The sequence below is a fragment of the Macrotis lagotis genome, chromosome 5 (assembly GCF_037893015.1).
Source record: "Macrotis lagotis isolate mMagLag1 chromosome 5, bilby.v1.9.chrom.fasta, whole genome shotgun sequence".
Lineage (NCBI taxonomy): Eukaryota > Metazoa > Chordata > Mammalia > Peramelemorphia > Peramelidae > Macrotis > Macrotis lagotis.
The window spans coordinates 154,609,116-154,622,943 of NC_133662.1; the positions used below are offsets into that span (position 1 = coordinate 154,609,116).

General features: G+C 33.2%; 1 protein-coding gene across 4 annotated transcripts in view; it reads left to right on the forward strand.

The window, feature by feature from the left end:
- Window positions 1-13,828, forward strand: part of VTA1 (vesicle trafficking 1) — a 114,800-nt gene that overhangs the window by 35,038 nt on the left and 65,934 nt on the right. The window lies entirely within an intron of this gene.

Sequence of the window (13,828 nt, forward strand, 5' to 3'; positions counted from 1 at the left end):
CAGTTGAGAGGAAATTTATGGAATTTTAAGGAATTAGGGATTTGCTTAACCTAACTACCATGCCCTCTTTTTATCTGCTAACTTATATGGAAAAATACAAACAAAATGAATAATATTAGTGGATCTTTGTATATATAAAAATAAATCTGCATGTCACAGTCTAACCCAGACACTTTTAAATAATAACCATATCTTGAAGAAGAAAAATATGCTGGAGCATCTCATTACAGGTGCTAAGCATGAGGCAAAGGACAGAGATGAAGGGAAGAGACAGTAGGATGGTGTTGCAATTCCCAGCAATTAGCTGAAAAGAAGCAACTGCTTTGAAACTTCCCTTCCCCTTTTTTCTCCTCTTCCACATCCACGTCTCTGCTCTTCACCTTGTTATTACAGACAAAATGCCCTTCTCTCCACAGTGACACTGGAAAGATGAGAAGCAGGATTCATGTTGGGACTAAGCAAGTGTTCAAGGCAACACCTCCATCAAGAAAAGATAAGCAATGAGGTGCTAAGGAGAGTCCCTAGAGCTATCCACCAGAGGGCTGGATATATTGTAGAAGGATTCTTTTTCAAATATGTGTTACAGTTAATGACCTCCTGAATTCTCTTTTAAAAGAGCTTTTGTAATTCTGGTAGTATACATAGTTAAATGTATACAAGATAATGGTCTGCCTGTATGAAAATGTTTAAGAGTACAGCATGTTAGAATTAGAAAGGATTTTCTTGTCTAATACAGCCCTTTCCTAGAACTGATGAGAATATTGAGATGAAAGAAGTAATTTCCTTAAGGTCACACAGCTAGTAAGTAATAGAATTCAGACTTCTTGACTCCTCCAGCAAAATTCTGTCCCTAAAACACTATTAACTATCCTACTTCTACCACTTTTCAAAGATGTATATATAATAATAATAATGAAGTATTCATATTATTGGATTCATTTTAAAAATACTTACTCTTTGTGACCAAAATAACAACTTGATATATGAATTAGTTTTTCTGGCTTTCATACATTTAATTTCCATCCATTCATTTTTAACTACTAATGCCATATAGATGAAGCCATAAGGTACAGTTGGCTAAATGTTTTGTCTTTTTATACAACTGAAGTATTCAGCAAGTAGCAGGAAACACTGATGTTACTACTGTGTGTTACAAAGTTGTCTTCAAACAGATTAGGATAATCTTTTTTTGCATATATTTTGTTGGTGGAGTTTAGGGGGGTATTCAATCTTCTCCAATTTTTTTTAATCTCTATTTTTTCAATCTCTAAATTCAGAGAGGCAGCATTTTTATAGTGTGCCTACAGAGTCAGCCTTGCAATCAGAAAACTATGCAATCATGGATAAGATGGGGCACCCCGGACAATTCTGTGACTCTTAAGTTATAAATAACATTGTATTTTACTTCAAAGAAGGGATTGCCATGTTTTGATCATAGGATTACTGATGAAATTACTGGTCAGGGCTTTAGAAATATGTACATATATACATATATGCTTCAGAGCTCACACACACACACACACACACCATACCACTTAACACAGCACTTTTCATGTAGTAAAGTGCTGAGTAAATACCTTATTCATTTAATCATACGTAATTTAAAGGAAAAGTTTAGATATTTCTGCCATATCTGGGTTTCAGAAATAATGGAACAAAATCTAATAACTAAGGGTTGAATAATGAAAATAGCATAGGACTGGAACTTGGGCAACCTAGAATCTTGTCCAGGCTCTGCCATTAGCTAGCCATGAGACCTTAAGAAGTTAATTAATCTCTTTGAATCTCAGTTTTTTTATTTGTCATATAAGTGTGTTGAATTAAGTGATCTCCAATATCCTTTCTAGCACTAGGATTCTGAATTCTTCTGTAATCAAATTGAGCAGACCAGAAGGCAGATTATTGTGGCAGAAATCTATACTTAGCTTTATTTTACAGTTTTTACAAATACTTGTCTGTGTGTATGTTACATGTATGATATAGAAACATACCAGATGTGTGAGTATAGTGTATACATATATGCATGTTTGCATTTATATTATAAGTATTGACTTATGAACCAGAAATTTAAGCATCACTTGGTACCTGTCTCTTCATCCCCAAGAGAATTAAGGTTACCTTGTTATAGTAACACTAATGGAGAAATAGTTTAAAGTATTGATTTGCTAATAACCCTAGGATGTGTTGCAAACTAACAAATGACATTCTATCTCACAAGACTATCCAAAGAATTAAGTACTTTGAAATTGGTGGATAAATTCTGATTACTTCAAGTGCATTGAAAAACTAAATTGATTCATTTCCTCTTTTCTCTTCCCGTTTCTAATCCTTCCCTATCCTGTACTTTGAAACTATTAGTAGGGGCAGAGGCAAGAGTCAGAAAGCTTGGAAAGGAGATTTCAGTTATACAGATTTCCATACTTTACTATATTTATATTTCCTGACCTGTTGGAGTGTTCCATGTTGGATCGTTGGGAGAGAGTGCCAGAGTACTGTTTTCTTCATCTTTGCATCCTGGCTACATCATAGTTCCTTTTGTCTCTGTTTCTTAGGACTGAAACTACTTTTAAAAGTTACTAATGCTATTCATGTTCCTGTTTCTATGTATATAAACAACATTAAAATAATATTTAAAATTCTCTTTTTGGAGAAAAAATTTTTTGGATGATTCATGTTTCTCATCACTTATACTAGGTTTTCAGTTTACCATTAAAGGTAAGACTTTTTTTAGATGTGAATTTTTTTCATATACTAAAGTTATTATTTAAAATGTATTTATAAGCTTATCATAGTGCTTTGTGGAATACGATGTGATAGTCAGATATCTGACACCATCAGCTGGGGGAATGATTTAGAATCTGGAAATTTAACAGAAAAACATTTAACATCAACAGCAGCAAAAGAAAGAGCACCAAGAAGTGGAGAAGCTCTTTATGCTTCTTTTTTTTTATTATAAGCATAATTTTTTTATTAAATTATATATATTTTTATATATTTTTTCTTTTTTTTTTTTTTTTGCAAGGCAAATAGGCTTAAGTGGCTTGCCCAAGGCCACATAGCTAGATAATTATTAAGTGTCTGAGGCCAGATTTCAACTCAGGTACTCCTGACTCCAGGGCCGGTGCTCTATCCACTGTGCCACCTAGCCACTCCTATATTTATTTAAATTATTAAATTATAAAGAGCATAAGTTTTTTTAATATAATGCCATACATAAGATTGACATAGTCACTGTCATGAAAAGACAAAGGTCCTAGATTCATTTCTCTCATAATCATTTCCTGAACCTCTGTTTCCAAACCCCACTGATCCCCATCTCCTACCAGATAATCCAAGTTTTGCAAATCCCATTGTTCCCACTGAATTATTAATTTATATAATTGTTCTCTTATCTTCTGCTATAAAACTATTCCTCCCTGCTTCTCTACTCATTGAGCCTTCCTTTGCACCAAAGAGAAGACTTCAAGAAAAACCCACCCACATAATTGACTCCATCTAATAGTATATGCAATATTTAACACTCAACGCTCTCTAGTGAAAATGTCTCCTACTTAAACTTGACTTCTACCAAGTATTTGAGTACTTCATCCTATATTGTTCAACATTTATATTACCTTAGACAAAAGCATATGTGGCATACTACAAATTTTGAGCTCTAGAAGTCCTATAATTTGTTTTGTATATTAGCCTAAAGTCTTATGGAATATGTTGTAGACAATTTCATGCATGAATTGGTCTGTTAACAAATAATAAAAATAAAAAAAACTTTTATTAGAATGAGAATTTATATTTTCAAATGGGTTATATTATCTCTTTATTAAAAATATCCCATTCTACATTTTCAGCAAAGACTTCTTAAATTCCAGTTTTCAGTTGCCTTGTAGGATATACAGCTGTCACCTAAAATTAAAAATTTTCATCCTTTTTTTGCAGTCTCTCACGAAACCTTTTCATTTGTTTCTTTTGAAATATTTCAGTTTTTTCCCCTGTTCTTCCATCCTCACTGCCAGCGCCATCTCTGTCTCAGCATTCCTTATTTATCCAACTTTATTTTTTTGATTTCCTTCCCTATAAATGTCTTATCATTTCCCATACTTGAATTCCCATGTGCTTCAGCCCCTATGGGATCAATATCTGAGGACTTGCAAAGATCTTAATTGTTTATGTTTGGGGATCTAGATTATAATAAGACATTTAGTCATAACTCCTTAAGAGCTAATAATGCTTCTTTCTGTGAATTCATAACAAAGTTGAACACATTAAAAATGAAAAAATTGTTGATTGATATTTCAGAATTTTATAGTTTTTCACTTTTCTGTAGATGGTAAAGATGTCCAGTAGTTTAAATAGAACTTCTTTCCTAACCCTTCTGCACTTTTATAGATCTCATTTGCTCAGAAAGTTTGGTTTGGTAAGCTGCCTGAACTTTCTGTCTCAGTTTCATCTTATTACTCTTAGTTGTACTAAATTAAGTAATACCTATCTTTTTTCTTTCTTCTTCCGTCATTTTAGAGTACTTAGCAGGCCAGCCATTTTCTAGTTTGTACTTGAAGCATTGTTTTAAAAATTTATATAACAATACCCTCTAACTTGTAATTATATTCTTCTAAGAACACCAGTTAATCCTTTCTTTTAAAATATATATATATAATACATAAAACAAATTCCACATGTAATTTTCAAAACTTTTCAGATCTTCTGTGCTTCCTTTTGAACTTATTCTTTCTCTCTTATGTGTATTTAAAAAATGTTTCAATTACAAATTTGTGGGGGATAGGGATTCACTATTGCTAATCTAGCAATAGTGGGGGGGATCCCTTCTTCTACATTTGAGGGGGGAAGTAAGAGGGGAGGAGAGGGAAGAAGGAAGGAAGGAGTCCAACCCTAGGTAGTATGTTTCTAAAGAATGTAGGTAATATTCTGCATCACAGATTCTTGGAGTCATTATTGTTCTTTGAATTTAAGAGTCTTTCAGATTCATTTTCTTTTTTCAAAATTCTGGTGCTGTTCACTTCATTCTCCATTAATCCCTACTTTCTAGTATTCTCTGAAATAATATTTTTCATCATTTTTTATTGTACAATTTTTTCATTCATACACCAGAATTTGTTTAGGTATCCTCCTGATGCTTATGAGGCAATTTATGGTACCTTTTTAAATTCTGCCCCCCCCCTTTGATCCCTCCTTGAGGATTAATAAGTTTGCTCTATCTATAGCTATTCTGTCACATTAATCATTATTATTATTATTATTATTATTATTATTATTAGTCAACCCCTTCATATTTCCTTGTTAAGTTTGATGTATTGCTACACCAAACTAGTTGTGTGTGAATATGTGTATTCAACTCGCTTTTGTCTATTTCAAATAACAATGAGATTTGTCTGATGACTCCATGTTTGTTTCTTTTTCTCAAGCACGCCAATTATGAGAACTTTTCCTCCTTTCTACATTACTATATTCCTTTTACACATGCTTCCCTTTTCCTGCTTCAAACTCTCAATAAAAAAAATGAGCTGTCTCCAAGACCTTTGTTTTTCTTTCTTAATTCCTTTAATATTTTGAAGACATAAGGTTCTGAAGGGATACTTGTTTTTTTTCTTTTAGAATATTAAGTCTACATTATCAGAGAGCAAGTAAATATACCTTTCTGGGTTTCTCTAGATTCTTGTGTTTGCTTTTTAGCCTTGATTTTTTTTTTTAAATCAGAAATTCATGTAAATATTCTTCCATTAAATCCATTTTTTTTTTTTTTTAGGTTTTTGCAAGGCAAATGGAGTTAAGTGGCTTGCCCAAGGCCACACAGCTAGGTAATTATTAAGTGTCTGAGACCTGATTTGAACCCAGGTACTCCTGACTCCAGGACCAGTGCTTTATCCACTGTGCCACCTAGCTGCCCCTAATCCATTCTTTACCATAGGAAAATATTCATTTTCCAGGATAAGCTTTTCTTGGTCATAAGCCTATATCTTTTGCGACATTGTATTCCAAGACTTCTCATTTATAGTAGAAGCTACCAGATCTTATGCAATCCTGCCAATAGTTCCTTGGTACTGGAACTGCTTTTTTTTTTGTGGATACTTGAGATATTTTTTTTCTTCTTTGACTTGGGAACTTAGGTTTTTGGCTTTCATTTTCTGGAATTTATTCTAGGAAAAAAACTACAAGCCTATTGTGATTTTTTTTCCATATTTACTTTTCCCTCCGATTCTAACAGTTATTTATTATTTCTTGAAATATAGTGTCTACACTTTTTAAAAGTCTTAGTATTCTTGTAGTTTAATGTTTCTTAACTCTCCTTGACATTAAATTTTTTACATTATATCTTATATTTTCTTCTGTTTTATTTTTCTGTCTTTTGATTTTCTTTTGATATTTCTTGCTGTCATGTAGAGGAGTCATGGCTTTCTGTTTGGTCTCTTCTGGTTTTCAGAGGGTCCCTTAATTCATTTAAAGTTTGCTACTTTTACTTTTGATCTCTTTATTATTCTCTTTCCTTTTCTTCCTCTGATGCTTTTATTAATTTTTTTACTGCCTTAGTTTATTCCTAAGTAATACTTATGTAAAACTCACATTTTTTTCTTACAGAATTGCTCTTTTTTTCAGGTTTCTAAATATACAGTAATTTTAAAAATATTTTCCCAATTGCATTTAAAAACAATTTTTAGCATTCATTTTTTAAAATTTTGAGTTTCAAATTCTCTTCCTCTTTCCATCTTTTTTCTCCCCTCATTGAGAAGGCAAACTATTTTATATAAGTTGCACATGTGGAATCATGCAAAATATATTTACACTTCAGTCATGTTGTAAAAGAAAACACAGACAAAAATACTAGTAAAATAAAATTTAAAAAAGTTTTCTTTGATCTGCAGTCAGGCATCATCAATTCTCTTTGGAGGTGGATAGCAATTTCAATCAGAAGTCTTTTAGAATTTAAGTCACTGTATGATCTACAATAATTTTTTATATTGATTAATGCTTTATTCATTTCTCCATAGCTTTAGTTCCTGAAATGGGACTTTGCTCCATAGGCAAGCTTTAACCCCTGCTATTCTTTTGGGTGGAGGATTGGAGTGAATGGTTTGCTCTACTTGTTCTTGCCCCAAGACCCCACCTAATCAATTACCCCTTTTGGTTAGGTTCCTCCCTGGAATTTATATCTTCAGATGCCAGTAGCTCTGGCATCTCAAGACAGTGTTAGGGAATCTTAGCCCATGAACTTGAAGTGTCTTTTCTGAATGCTGCCTTGCTTATTACTGCTGTTTTACCTCTTTGGGGGCTTTCAGAATCCCTTCCCTGAAACTTTTAGTCCCCCTGAAGAATTCTTTTTTTTTTTCTTTAGGTTTTTGCAAGGCAAATGTGGTTAAATAGCTTGCCCAAGGTCACATAGCTAGGTAATTATTAAGTGTCTGAGGCTGTTTTTGTACTCAGGTGCTCCTGACTCCAGGGCCTGTGCTCTATCTACTGCACCACCTAGCTGCCCCTCCCCTGAAGAATTCTTGAGGAAACTCTTTACTCTTGCTTTGATTCACAAATTCTTATAGGCTACAAATTTCTTTAGCTTACCTCTGGATGTTCTGGGGGCACCAGCTTTACTGCCAACTCCCTTTTCTATTGCCCTTGGACTGCTAATGGATTTGTGTGCACTTGGGGGGGGGGTGTTAGTAGAATTCACTTAATGTAGTTTCTTACTTAATTTCTTATTTTTAATTACATATGGTGAGAGATAAATAGGAGATAGATGGTCTGGCTCCAGTTTGGGCAACCAACTTGGCCCTATTATGCTCATTTTAATAATTCCTGATCATATTCTACAAAATCTGTAACAAGTAATGATATTTGCCATGTAACATCAGTTTGTTAAAAGAAAAAATATAATATGTTCCTTTTACTGAGGTAATATTTATTCTTTATTCTCAAAAAAAGATAATGCCATCATGACAACAAGCACATGGATTGGATTTGAATGAAGGGGGTGCTGTGCCAAGTCACTTTCTCTTTATCTGGATCCAGTGGCCAGATAGGAATTAGGATAATTGGAGACACCCCCGAATGTGAGGCCATAGGGGTTAAATGACTTGCCCAAGGTCACACAACCAATAAGTGTCAAGTATCTAAGGCCAGATACAAACTCCTGTCCTCCTGATTCCAAGACCAGTGCTCTATCCACTGTGCCAATTAGCTTTCTAATGTTCCTTATACTAAGGAAACACTCAGAATATCATTTATCAAGTTTTATAGACTCAGAATATCATTTATCAAGTTTTATAGACACAAAATCTCTCACATCTGACTCCTTTTTCTTCATATAGCTCCCACCCTAATCCCAGCCCTCATCTACTCTAGTTTAAGCTATTGCAGTATTTCCTAACTGGTGTCCTTCACTATCAGATATTTTTCCTTAAGTATACATCTGACTTTTTACTCCTGTTTAATAAATTCCTGTGACTCCCTATTACTGGTGCCACTTAAAGCCTTAAACAACCTAGTTCCCACCAACCTTTCCAGCCTTATCATGTGTTATTTCCCTTCCCATACTTTACTGTCCTACAAAATTGTTTGTCTTCTTTGCCTCACATAAAACAATCCAGTTCCAGTCTTCATTTCCATGCTTTTGCATAAGTTGACCCCGTGTCAGTTTATGCCTGTACTTTCTTATCTACACCTCTTAGAATTCTACCTTCCTTCAAAACTCATGCAAATGATTAGTTTTCTTAATCTCCTTCCTCCAGCTGCTAGTGTCTATCTCTTCCCAAAAATATAGTAAATTCTTAGCAAATGCTTCTTGATTGATTGATTGACTACCAGTAATTTCAGGAGGATGAAAGCACCATCAGTATCTTAAGGGGCAGGTCTTGATACTTGAATGAAAGCTTGAAAGAAGAAAGGGATTTTAAAAGTGAAGATAGTGAATCCTAGGCATGTACAAAGGCAAAGAAAAAGGAAGGTGGAGTGCCAAGGTTGGGGAAGTAGCCTAGGAAGGTCAAAGCTTTGATTTTTGTGGTTGAAATAATGATAGCTGACATTTAGAATCCTGTTCTCAAGTCTGTGACAACAGAACTCTTAATACTAGCAGTAGTGATGATAGTGAACACTTGTAACACTTTAAAGTTTGGAAAACATTTTACAAATATTTTCTCATTTCATCTTCACATCAACCCTGGAAAAGAGGTACTATTATCTCTGTTTTACAGATGGAGAAACTGAAGCATACAAGTTAAGCAAACTAGAGTCACACAACTGGTACCCTCTGAGGCCATATTTGATCTCAGTTCTTCCCAACTCCAGGTCAGGATTCTATCTACTGTTCAGTCTGGCTATAACAGTCTCACATATAGAATAGGGAAGAACATATGAACAATGTAAACTAATTTTAAAATACATGATTCCACATAGCCTTTTAATTTATAGAAACAGTCTTAGAAGTAATATTGTGTATCATAGGTATCCAAGACCATCTATATGAGATTAAGTTGAGCCAGGCATATTCTGCCTCTCGATCCTGTGTATATCAAAAATTCTTTGAGTCTTAAAGTACCACAAATTCTTTCTTGTGTTTCAAGTACTTTCTTCATTTTGTCTTAATTATTTTATTTTATAGGGACCGATTAATTCCTAATCACTCCTAAAACTGAGAAAAGAACAACATTTTAGAGAGAGTTTATGGAATTCATTTTTTGAATGTTAGAGCTAGAAGAGATGTTTCCCATATTTTAAAGATATGGAAATTGAGCCCAAGAAAACTAAAGTGATTTGCTCCTAATCTAGGCTATTGTTCTTTGATTCTTTCCTCCAAAAATAAGCAAATAGGGAAACAAGACCTAGAAATTATCTAAATTCTGACTATTTTAGGTATCTAAATAACTTATTAAAGTTGATTAAAATTATTTTTAAAATTCATTTTTTTCAAATAAAAGTTATATTATGAACTTTATTTTGTTTTTAAATTTACTGGATTGATTTTTGTTACTTAAAATTAATCAAATATTGTTCCAATAAGTCACTCAATTTTAGACTTTTTAATTTTTTCCTCTCTTTTTTTTGGAGGGGGGATAAAGTAGCACCAACTGAAAGGAATATCCATTCATAGTATTTGAAAAGAACTGTTATTGTTTTAAGGTTGGAGAGGTAAAGAAATATCAACCCTGAATTTTTTCCCCCTGTGAGTTAGGAATTTTGGTGCTCTTCTAAAAAAAGTTTTATCTTTTCTAAAAAAAATATTTTTTTTATGTAGAGCTTCATTACAAATGACCAGAATGAATAAGTATATGTCAACTGTGAATGAACACTTCAGTTTCTGAATCTTCAATGTAGTAATACTTCATTGTATAGTAATGTAAATTAGAATGTAAACTTGAGAGTAAGGACTATTTTTGGTTTCTCTTTTTTCTTAGTACAGTACTACGTGAAGTTCTTGATTGATTGAGGATTTGCTTTTTCAGGGTTCTGGTCAATAATTATGTTATTTTATCCTATCGTCCCTGTGATGTTTATGGCTTGTGTATTGTTTTTCTTGTTTTACAGAAAGCAGCTCTGAGAAACCTGGAGTTTCAATTATTTACAGTAGGTCATAGTTTATTAATAATCAGAGCAGAAACTAAGACCTAAGTGTCCTGGCTTCAAGCCTAGTCATCTTTGTATTAGAATATAATGCTTTTCAGGTTTATTAATAACCTATATTCTTTATGTATGGAATCTTGTTCTCTAACTTATTGCTGCTTTTTTATAAAGAATACTTTTCTTTGATGGGAAGCAGAAAGACTTTTTGAAGGTGAATGTTTAAGAGTGCTGCCTATAATTTTCACTGCTGACTCTTAAGTGATCATGCTTTCCAGGAACAAATGTCAGTTATTTTCAGTTTTCCAATAATCATTTCTGTGAAAACAGGAACTTAGAAGGCCATGAGTAGGAATTAAAACAATTTTTGAAGTTCCTGTTTTCTAGAAAGGATGTCAAATCATCCAAAGGAAGGTAAGGTTTTCAAAAATATTTATATCTTGAAAATTTCCACTTACCACTTTTCTTCATACTTCACATCATTTTACTTTGGAGATAGAATTAGAAAGCAAAGCAGTAGATTCCCATCAGGAATAAAAATTAACTGAGGAATAATAGGATTATAATTTTAAAGTTGAAAAAATCTTTAGCTGATCCCATTTTTTAAATGTCAAGGTAGATTTAATAAAATTGTAGCAAATTTAGTGTTAGAGTATTATATTTCTTGTTAACTACTTATTTTTATAATGCTACTTTAATGGTAAATTCTTCTCTATAGGGGGCAGCATAGAATTATAAGATTAGACAGAACATTTTAAAAAAATTGTACTTAGTCTTCCTCTTCAGTCTAGATCGTGATAGTATTATCCCAAACAAGAAAATCTCATTTTCAGACATTTTTAGACAAGAAAATGGTACATTCTCTCACTAAATCTAATTCCATTGTTTAATCTAAAGAAATTATTCTTTTATCTATCCAAAATTCCTTTTGTTTAATTTTATGCCCATCTTAGAGTTGTCCATTTTTTTCATTTAGTGTACCCCCATGTCTGCTGCATCATACTAAGTAAGTAATGTGAAAAATGCAAAGTGAAAAACTCAATTCCTGACTTCAAGTAATGGAGATGTTCTATTGTACCTATTATTTGTTATTGTAGCTATAATGCAGAGTAAAATTCAGTTCAGTGCCTTTTAGAGAGGCCTGACCAGGAGGAATCATCTAAGCTTTTAAAGGAAAGATTAGGAAATGTTTCATGGAACAGGGAGAATTTGTATTTGATCTTAAAAGAATGTGACTTGGGGGCATCAAGGTGGTGTGGTAGATAAAGTGCCAACTCTAAAGTCAGGAAGACCAGAGTTCAAATGTAACCTCAGAAACTTGATACTTATTTAGCTTTGTGATCTTGGACAAGTCACTTAACCCCATTGCCTTGCAAAACCCAAACCAAAAAACAATAACAAAAAAAGATTTCAATGATGAAGATGTAAAGGAAGACATTAAAATATTAAAAAGAAGTAAACAAAGAAATGGGGGAAATGTAATATTTATTTAACAAATGCCTATTAGTCTAGTTTGGCTTAGAAATTAAGGTTCCAAAAATAGATTGCCTGCACATTGTTATACATTGGGTAAAGTAGTGACTACTAGGTTAAGAAATAGCATAAATCATCATGGTATGCTTACAGAAAATAATAACTAAATTTGGAGTTCAAGATTGAGATTTAAAACCCATCCCTGGTAGTTGTACTACTTTGGCAATGTTATTTAATCTCTCTGGGCCTAGTTTCCTGATTCATTAAAATTAAGGAATTGGGCTAAAGCAGCAGTTCCCAAAAGTACATTGTAGGGATCTCCCAAAACCCTCTGGGGTGGGGGTAGGGGGAATCTTTAAGGTCAAAACTTTTCATATTAATACTAAGGTTTTAAATTTATAATTTATAAATTATAAATTAATATGATATAATAATATAAATTATAATTTATAAATTAAATTTATAATATGACAAATTTCAATAGATAAACTTCCCCCAAAACCTAAGTTTTGGGGTCCTCATTAGTTTTTATGAGTTGGGGTAAAGGGCTCTTAAACCAAAAACCTTGAGAACTATCAGACTAAAGGATCTCTAAGGTCCCTTCTTGCTCTAAAATCATAAGATCCATTACTTAGTGAAAAATATTTACCTAATAAAAGCTCCTAATCGTAACTCTGCTTGCTAATCCTAACATTTCTTTAGTTATCTTTATTTGCTTCCTTCTTTGCTCCCTCTTCATAGAAGATGTTTTGATATTTCTTTATTTGTATATGGCAGAACTGGGAATACTTATTTATTTCCTAATGTCCTCTGAATTGTAGATAACCAAGATGAATTAGTAATTTTTCTATTAACTAATCAAGAGAATCTTTCTCAAATGTTACTAATAGACCCAGAAATTATAATTTGGGGAAATTTAAGAGATCATGTATTCTCACCCATACCATAAAATTGATGATGTTTGTCCTTTGTTCTCAAGAAGACCATGACATCAGGAAGGTGAATTGGCATTTGAGTGAGTGGGGCTATGCTAAATCACCAGCCTCACTTTCTTCTCCAGTCATCTGAACACAGTGGCCAGATGTGAACCAGGTCAGGAGATGGTCCTGGATGACTTGTCTTGGCTAATTAGTGTCATGTGCCTGAGGCCAAATTCAAACTCCTGTCCTTACTCCAAGGCCAGTGCTCTATCCACTGCACCCCTAATTGCTCATACAAAAGTATCCTCTACATTTCAATATCCCAAACAAGGATCATTTAGCCTATGTTTAAAGACCTCTAGCATTGGAGAACTCTTCTACTAAGACAAGTCCACTGTGGACAAGAAATATTTCACTGTATCTGATTGAAAAATGTTATTCCTGTGAAACCAGGCTGAGTATATTTTAACCTCTCTTCCATGAGGTAGACTTTTAAATACATGAAGATGATTATCATTATCTACTCCACTTTTTCTTTTACCCTTTTTCCTTCAACTGTTTCTTGTGGTTACATCTCCCATAAAGTCTAATTCAGAAAAAACCTTTTGGATTTCTTTGGCATTTCAAGCTGAATCAGTTTAACACTTTTATTATAATTATTAGATTATCAGTATCATAAGTTATTTAATTCAACTCCATCATTATATAGGTGAGGAAGTTTGAGGGCAGAGAGGTTAAGTGATTTACCCATGATTACTCAGGTAGCAAATGGCAGAACAAAGGACTTGAATTTGAGTCCTCTGATTCTAAATTGAGCATTTCCACCAACCCAAAAATTATTTTCCTTATCAGTCAAGTAATGGGTAGAGAGTATAATC